Genomic DNA, 8,789 nt, shown 5'->3' with positions numbered 1-8,789 from the left:
ATAAACATCAAACAAATACACAGTTTTCACACGTGTATTGGGTCTTCATCTAACATTCTCTTTATCCAGGTCCTCTTTCTTTGGAGTCAGTTGGTAAGAAAACAAAAGTTAGGTAAACAATTTTAACCAAAGGTACTTTAAAACAGGCAACCACAGACAGAAGAGCTAGGCTCAATACTACCCATGCCACTTTAATACGTTTGAGCAACTTAGAATTGATTAGGTGTTCCCAGGTTGGTTTCTGCCTCTAAAACAAAACTTTTATCACAGCCAGGAAAGTTATAAGGGGTTTACAATATTGAGAGCCTCGGACCATCTTTGTCCATCACGTGGTCCCTTCTTTTCTACCCCTCATCCCCTCTTTCTAGCTAGATGCTGAACTCTGGAGCCATCTTGGTATATGTGATGGGAATGAGAAGGTAATTTGGGAATAGAGAGAGGAGAATTAGCTTAGCATACCCATGTGTATTGAAATGTATATTCTATAGAGATTTAAAAAAATCAAATCAAGTCCTAATGAGATGGATGAAACTGGAGCCCCTTATACAGAGTGAAGTAAGCCAGAAAGATAAAGAACATTACAGCATACTAACACATATATATGGAATTTAGAAAGATGGTAACGATAACCCTATATGCAAAACAGAAAAAGAGACACAGAAATACAGAACAGACTTTTGAACTCTGTGGGAGAAGGTGAGGGTGGGATGTTGCAAAAGAACAGCATGTATACTATCTATGGTGAAACAGATCACCAGCCCAGGTGGGATGCATGAGACAAGTGCTCCGGCCTGGTGCACTGGGAAGACCCAGAGGAATCGGGTGGAGAGGGAGATGGGAGGGGGGATCGGGATGGGGAATAAGTGTAAATCTATGGCTGATTCATATCAATGTATGACAAAACCCACTGAAATGTTGTGAAGTAATTAGCCTCCAACTAATAAAAAAATTAAAAAAAAAATAAAAATAAAAAAAAAAATAAAAAAATCAAATCAAAATGCTCAAGTGTGTGTACTAGTCATTCACTGGAAATTATCTGCTAAAAGATGTTAGGTTAAAAATTAGCAAAGTGAATAATTGTTCAATCTATTAATATAGTCAACTGGCATGCACATATTAATGCATTTTGCTAGTAAAACAATTTAACAATTCAAAACCTAAACTATTATTAATGTCATGTATATTTTCTTTTACAATGTTAGTTTATCTAATATCTAATAATTCTGCCTGCTTATGTATCACTCTTCACAAACCACCTCTAGTGAATGCTATCACAGGTGGAAGTTAGTTATTCAGTAGAACTCAGGCTGGATGCAATAGACTTGGAAGATTAAGAGCTTTGCAGCTAGAATTCCTGGTTCAAGTCTCAGCTTCGACCCCTGTCATATTTATGACGCAAGTTACTTAGTGATCTTAAACTTTAGTTTTCATTTCCCTAAAAGGAACACATAGTCGAAGGTTTTGGCAGTGGAAAATTCTGAAAGAGATGGGAATACCAGACCACCTGACCTGCCTCTTGAGAAGCCTGTATGCAGGTCAGGAAGCAACAGTTAGAACTGGACATGGAACAACAGACTGGTTCCAAATAGGAACAGGAGTACATCAAGGCTGTATACTGTCACCCTGCTTATTTAACTTATATGCAGACCCAGGTTCGTTCCCTGGGGCGGAAGATCCCCTGGAGAAGGAAATGGCAACCCAATCCAGTACTCTTGCCTAGAAAATTCCATGGATGGAGGAGCCTGGTGGGCTACCGTCCATGGGGTCGCAAAGAGTCGGACATGACTGAGCGATCTCACTTAGAGTACATCATGAGAAACACTGGGCTAGAAGAAGCACAAGCTGGAATCAAGATTGCCGGGAGAAATATCAATAACCTCAGATATGCAGATGTCACCACCCTTATGGCAGAAAGTGAAGAGGAACTAAAAAGCCTCTTGATGAAAGTGAAAGAGGACAGTGAAAAAGTTGGCTTAAAGCTCAACATTCAAAAAACTAAGATCATGGAATCTGGTCCCATCACTTTGTGGGAAATAGATGCGGAGACAGTGGAAACAGTGTCACACTTTGTTTTTGGGCTCCAAAATCACTGCAGATGGTGACTGCAGCCATGAAATTAAGAGACGCTTACTCCTTGGAAGGAAAGTTATGACCAACCTAGACAGCATATTAAAAAGCAGAGACATTACTTTGCCCACAAAGGTCCATCTAGTCAAGGTTGTGGTTTTTCCAGTGGTCATGTATGGATGTGAGAGTTGGACTGTGAAGAAAGCTGACCGCCGAAGAATTGATGCTTTTGAACTGTGGTGTTGGAGAAGACTCTTGAGAGTCCCTTGGACTGCAAGGAGATCCAACCAGTCCATCCTAAAGGAGATCAGTCCTGGGTGTTCATTGGAAGGACTGATGCTGAAGCTGAAACTCCAATACTTTGGCCACCTCATGCGAAGAGCTGACTCATTGGAAAAAGACCCTGATGCTGGGAGGGATTGGGGGCAGGAGGAGAAGGGGACGACAGAGGATGAGATGGCTGGATGGCATCACCGACTCGATGGACATGAGTTTGAGTGAACTCCGGCAGTTTGTGATGGACAGGGAGGCCTGGTGTGCTGCGATTCATGGGGTCACAAAGAGTCGGACATGACTGAGCAACTGAACTGAACTGAACTGAAAAGGAACATAATTGTCTGCCTTATAAGGGTTATTGAGAGATTAAATGATATATAATGTATGTGAAGATTTCGGCACAGTGCCCGACATACAGCAGAAATCTAATACATGACAAAGATACTGCTGAAAAAGGAGCAGCAGGAAGCAGAGCTGGGGCCAGGATTTAGATCATGGTGGTACCATTAAGAAAAACTGGAAACCCAGAGAGAGGACTTGGCTGATCCAGAATGAGGTTGATAAAAGCATATGATAGTAATGATCTGGTCTGTGAAGTGGTAAAAGTAAGTTTTTAGGAAATAGTATGTTAAGTGTCAAACACGCCCATTAGCCTGGGGAGAGGCTGCAATGTCTTTTTGTGGACAGCAGGGGGCCCCCAGGCACTGGAAAGCAGCAAGCAAGGCTTTTTTTTTTTGGTACTTTGCTCAGTTTTCTTACTGCTGGCAAAAGCGAAGACCTAGCCTCATTTGGGGTCATGGTTTAAAAGACAGGGATTAGAGAGGTGCACAGCAAGCCATGGGACACCAAGGATAGCGAGTGATCACCAGAAGCTAGAAGCAGCAGCAGCAGCTAGAAGCAGCAATCTTTCCTTAGATTCTGGAGGGATCCCAGCAGGGCTGACACTTTGATTTGGGGCTTCTGGCCTCTAGAACTGCGGGAGGATAAATCACAGTCTGTGTTGATCTGGCAATCGTAGGAAACTAACACACCTTCCTTTGTAGGAGAAGACCTGCATGCTGTGTGACACCTCCAAGGTCACAGAGTCAACAGGTAGCCTATCTCGCATTCCATCTTGCCTTTTAACTGTTCTTTAAGAATTTTATTTTTCTTAAAGAGATGGGAATACCAGACCACCTTACCTGTCTCCTGAGAAACCTGTATGTAGGTCAAGAAGCAACAAAATCAAACATGGAACAACCAACTGGTTCAAAATTGGGAAAGGAGTGTGTCAAGGCTGTATACTGTCACTATGCTTATTTAACTTATATGCAGAGTACATCATGCGAAATGCCAGGTTGGATGAATCACAAGCTGGAATCAAGACTGCTGGGAAAAATATTAATATCAATCATCTCAGATAGACAGATGATACCACTCAAATGGCAGAAAGTGAGGAGGAACCAAAGAGCCTCTTGATAAAGGTGAAAGAGAAGAGTGAAAAACCTGGCTTGAAATTCAATATTAAAAAGTCTAAGATCATGGCATCTCGTTCCATCACTTCATGGCAAACAGAAGGGGAAAAAAGTGGAAGCAGTGACAGATGTTCTTTTCTTTGGCTCCAAAATCACTGCAGATGGTGGCTGCAGCCATGAAATGAAAAGACGCTTGCTCCATGAAAGGAAAGCTAGGACAAACGTAGACAGCATATTCAAAAGCAAAGACATCACTTTGCTGACAAAGGTCCAAATAGTCAAAGCTAGTTTTTCTAGTAATTGTATGGATGTGAGAGTTGGACCATAAAGAAGGCTGAGAGCTGAAGAACTGATGCTTTGGAACTGTTATGCTGGTGAAGATTCTTGAGAATCCCTTGGATTGCAAGGAAATCAAACCAGTCAATCTTAGAGGAAATCAACCCTGAATAGTCACTGGGAGGACTGTTGCTGAAACTTTAATACTTTGGTCACCTGATGCAAACAGCCAACTTACTGGAAAAGACCCTCAGGCTGGGGAAGACTGACGGCGAAGGGAGAAGAGGCGGCAAAGAATTAGATGGTTAGATATTGATACAGACTCAGGGGACATGAATTTAAGCCAACTCTGGGAGATGGGAGAGGACAGAGGAGCCTGGCCTGCTACAGTCCGTGAGATTGTAAGGAATTGGACACAACTCAGCGACTGAACAACAACAAAAAACCTCAAGCTGTATACAGTTTTCTGTATGTTAGTCATACCTCAATAAAATGCTATTTGTTTGTTTTAGATAAAAGAAAACAGTTTAAAATCAGTACAAGCTTATGCCATACAGCACAGGGAACTCACCTTGGTGCTCAGTAATAACCTAGAGGGGTGGGATAGGGGTGGGATGGGAAGGAGGTCTCAGAGAGGGGGGATATATGTACACGTAGAGCTGATTCATGCTGTAATACAGCAGAGACTAACACAACATTGTAAAGCACTTATACTCCAATTAAAAATAAATAAAGACAAATCACGCAATAGAAAAAGAGACATTTCAAAGATAAGAAGAGACAATTCACAGAAAATCAACATGAAAAAATTACAAGTTTAAAATAACAAACACTTACTATCTCAAGATTTCTGTGTTCAGGAATCTGGTGTAACTCAGCTGGGTTTTCTGCCTCAAGGTCTCGATTGAGGATGCAGTCAGGTGCTGGATGGGGTTGCAGTCATCTGAAGGCTTGGCTAAGGGGGGATTTTCATTCGGGCTCACTCACGTGGTTATGTCAATATCAGTGTCTCATGGACTGCTGGACAGAGGGCTCATTGCTGTCCTCCAGCCCTTGCTTCATGGCTTCTCACAGGTCAGCTCCTGGCATAGCAACCCGCATCCTTCAGAAGAAGCAAGCAAGGAAGTACAAAAGACTGAGCAAGGTCAAACTCAGTCTTTCTATAACCTCATCTAAGAAGTGACATGCCATTTCAAGGGGCCAGTCAGTGGTAAAGAATCCTCCTGCGATGCAGGAGATGCAGGAGGCATATGTTTGATCCCTGGGTCAGGAAGACCCCTGGAGGAGGGCATGACAACCCACTCCAGTATTCCTGCCAGGAGAATCCCATGGACAGAGGAACCTGGTGGGCTATGGTCCATAAGGTCGCGAAAAGTCGGACACGACTGAAACAACCAAGCATGAACACAATCTAAGAAGTGACATCCCATTTCCAGGCGCCAGTGTGGCACTAGTGGTAAAGAACCTGCCCTCCAATGCAGGAGGTAGAAGACACTTGGGTTCAATCCCTGGGTAGGAAGATCCCCTGGAGGACGGCACGGCAACCCACTCCAGTATTCTTGCCTGGAAAATCCCATGGACACAGGAGCCTGGTAGGCTGTAGTCCAGCGGGTCACAAAAAGTTGGACACAACTGAAGTGACTTAGCACCAGGCATGCACACCCCCAAATACTAAAAATGTTTCTGACAATTACCAGCGCTTCAATTTAAATCTGTGTCATCAGTCACAAAAAGAAGGCATTTGCTAGCATATTTCTTCTGCTTGGGCACTCTTTGAACAGGGTTTTCTGTGTGTGCTCAGTTGCTCAGTCATGTCTGACTCTTTGTGACCCCATGGACTGTAGCCCATCAAGTTCCTTCCTGTCTATGGGATTCTCCAAGCAAGAATACTGGAGTGGGTTGCCATTTGCTCCTCCAGGGGATCTTCCTGACCCCGGAATTGAACTGGTATCTCCTGTGTCTTCTGCATTGGCAGGCAGACTCTTTTACCACTCTGCCATCTGGGAAGCACGTTGCACTAAATGCGGTCCAATGAATATGTTGGTTGATTGAGTAACATTTAACTTTCACTGCAAAGTTCAATCTTAAAAGAAGGTAATAATATTCTCCAGCAGATTTTGCTTCCTGAGTACTTCCTGGGTATTTATAACTTATTCTGAGAACTGAAATTACCAAAGAAAATAGTTAAGTCATGTATCTTATGTAAAAATATATCTATTGGAATGGGTATCAAAGTTGCTGTTGGACAAATATGACATTTATTCTATTTCTCAAAACTCTTGAATATCATAGTACATAAAAGGCAGAAAAATGTCGTAAGTTTTCAAGTTTCTGTATTTTTCTGGTGTCATGTTTAGTCGAATCTTAAAAGAAGGCTGTAATTGAAATGTCTTCAAGAAACACAGCCTGAAGACAAGATAAATAGTCAAAACTATATTAAAATAACATACCCCTTTTATATGTGGTGTGGAAATGAAGCTGTGATGCTCTACTCAGACTATAAAGTGACAGTCTAAAATTACAGTGTCTTGTATATCTGCTTCTATATACTCTGTCAACAAAAAAGTTAGTTATCTATATTTCACACATAACCCATAGCTCATTTAACCTAATAAAACAGGAAGTGTTTTTGAACAGTTACTAGAAATTTTTTGTACCTCCCAACAACTAGCTTTTTCCTGTTTGAGGCAAATATGCTTCTGCACATCTCTGCTCAGAAATGATTCAGTCAAATTTCAATTTACCAAAACTCCCAGTCCTCTGGATGCTTACATCTGCACTCTACTTTTAGAAAAAGGAAATAAAGCAAAAGGATAATCAGATATCAAGGCTTTCAAAACAGAAAATACACTCATCTTCTTGGATTTCTACATTTGTTTAGTTCTCACTCAAACTGTATAGCCACGATAGGCCAGCTTCCCCTCTAGTTCATGATTATCTTTTTTCTGTGACTCAGGGTGAGGAGTTGCCTGCCCAGGGACAGTGCTGGAAAACAGAAGAGGGTTGATTGTGTGACACCATCTAGATTTCGCTGGCACATCACAAGTGCCCCATCTGTTCACAGTTCATTGGCTAAAGCTAGTCCTATGGCCAAGCCTGAAGTCACTGTAGTGTAGAAATACAATCTTTCCATTGCAAGAAGCAGAGAATACTGTGCGCAATAAAACAACTCACCAAACAGACTTAGAAGATGTGAATGAGATGATTCTACTGATGCCATGTGATCACTGACAAATTAAAATGGTGATCCAACCCATCAGAATGGTCTGTGTCCAAGATGAATTCACTTTTGTAGTGCAGACTTGACTCAGCTTCCCTTGCAATCCTAATACCAATTCTCTTGTATCTTTTAGATTCATGGCACTGATTTTCGCTGATATAATGTTCAGAAACGTGTCTCTACATCAAGAACCCCATCACATCCCTCATGTGAGAAGTATGGATAACATATATGAAGGGCCATAGGGCATAAATGGTTCAGTGTGCTCCTGTGTGCTTTAGTTAATCTACTTAGTAACTAAGTGAAGAGGAAAAGATTATTTTCTTTTTACTTGTGAACAAATTGACCCAGAGAGCTTACACAAAGTCAAACGGCCAGCAAGGGGTGAAGCTGGGATCTGAAGCCAACATTTTGACCCCAGGGTTCTGGCAAATTAAGCAAGAAAGACAGTGACTACATTCCAGACATTCCACAACCAAAAAGAAATTTTTGCCAACTATTAGTTAGCCAGGAAACAGAATGACCACGTTCCCCACAGGCTCTCAAGTGATTCAAATCACTAATCTGTTCACTGAAATAAATTACAAAATATTTAAGGCTTACAAGGAAAATCTACTTTCTCTGAAGCCTAGAAAATATGTTTCTTTTTTGCACAGAACACTTGATAGAGAAATATTTGTTCCTTTTTGCACAGAACACTTGAGGACATTCTGTTTGCAGTGGGAACACAGAGAACCTGCTGCTTAAAAGAATAATTGTTCAGAGGGGATGGTTGAAGATGAAGCGAAGAAGTGAAATTAGAGCTAAAGGTTTTCAAGGTACAGATAAAGAACACATAAAAGAACTGGGATCCAGGTTTCCCAGGGAACAGCAAATAGGCAGGGGAAAAAAGTAGAAATGGTTGCAACAAAGGTGGATATTAACTGGTGAATTTACATAAAAGGATTTAGAAAGGAGACTAGAATTTGCATAAGGAATTTCTGACCCTTATTTTGTTGCTGTTCATACATAGGAGGATGACATATGCATTCAGGGTTTCCCAGGTGGCATTAGTGGTAAAGAATCTGCCTGCCAATGCAGGGGGACCTAACAAATACAGGTTTGATCCCTGGGTTGGGATGATCCCCTGAAGAAGGAAATGGCAATCCACTCCAGAATTGTCACCTGGAGAGTCCTCTGGACAGAGAAGCCTGGCGGGCTAGAGTCCATGGGGTCATGAAGAGTCGGACACGACTGAGCACGCACGTGTGCACACACACACTCGTGCGTTCAACCTCCTTTTGCTGTTCAAAAGGGCTGAGAGAAGGTGGCCTTGCTAAACACAAGGGAGGAAGCAGGACGGCACTTAGGCTAGGGAAGAATTGGTTTAGGTAATTGGAATAAAAGAAATTCAAAGTTCTAACCTTCTTTAGCAGATTTTAAATGATTCTGTAACTGTATATTGCCTGATACGGAATAAAGAAAAGAGCAAAACCCTTGGAGACACATAGATCTGG

The 8,789-nt window shown here is 41.8% G+C and overlaps 1 long non-coding RNA gene across 1 annotated transcript in view; it reads right to left on the bottom strand.

The window, feature by feature from the left end:
- Positions 1-339: 339 nt before the first annotated feature.
- LOC122451341 overlaps positions 340-8,789 on the bottom strand; it is a 108,490-nt gene continuing 100,040 nt past the window's right edge. The window contains exons 3-4 of the long non-coding RNA XR_006272374.1: positions 4,911-5,175; positions 340-350 (exon numbers count right to left, since the gene is read on the bottom strand). This is a non-coding gene — a long non-coding RNA (uncharacterized LOC122451341). The remainder of the gene's footprint in view (positions 351-4,910; positions 5,176-8,789) is intronic.

The sequence above is a fragment of the Cervus canadensis genome, chromosome 12 (assembly GCF_019320065.1).
Source record: "Cervus canadensis isolate Bull #8, Minnesota chromosome 12, ASM1932006v1, whole genome shotgun sequence".
In the NCBI taxonomy this organism is placed as follows: Eukaryota; Metazoa; Chordata; class Mammalia; order Artiodactyla; family Cervidae; genus Cervus; species Cervus canadensis.
The sequence above is the reverse complement of the archived record's forward strand: the minus strand, read 5'-3'. Positions and strand labels throughout refer to the sequence as shown.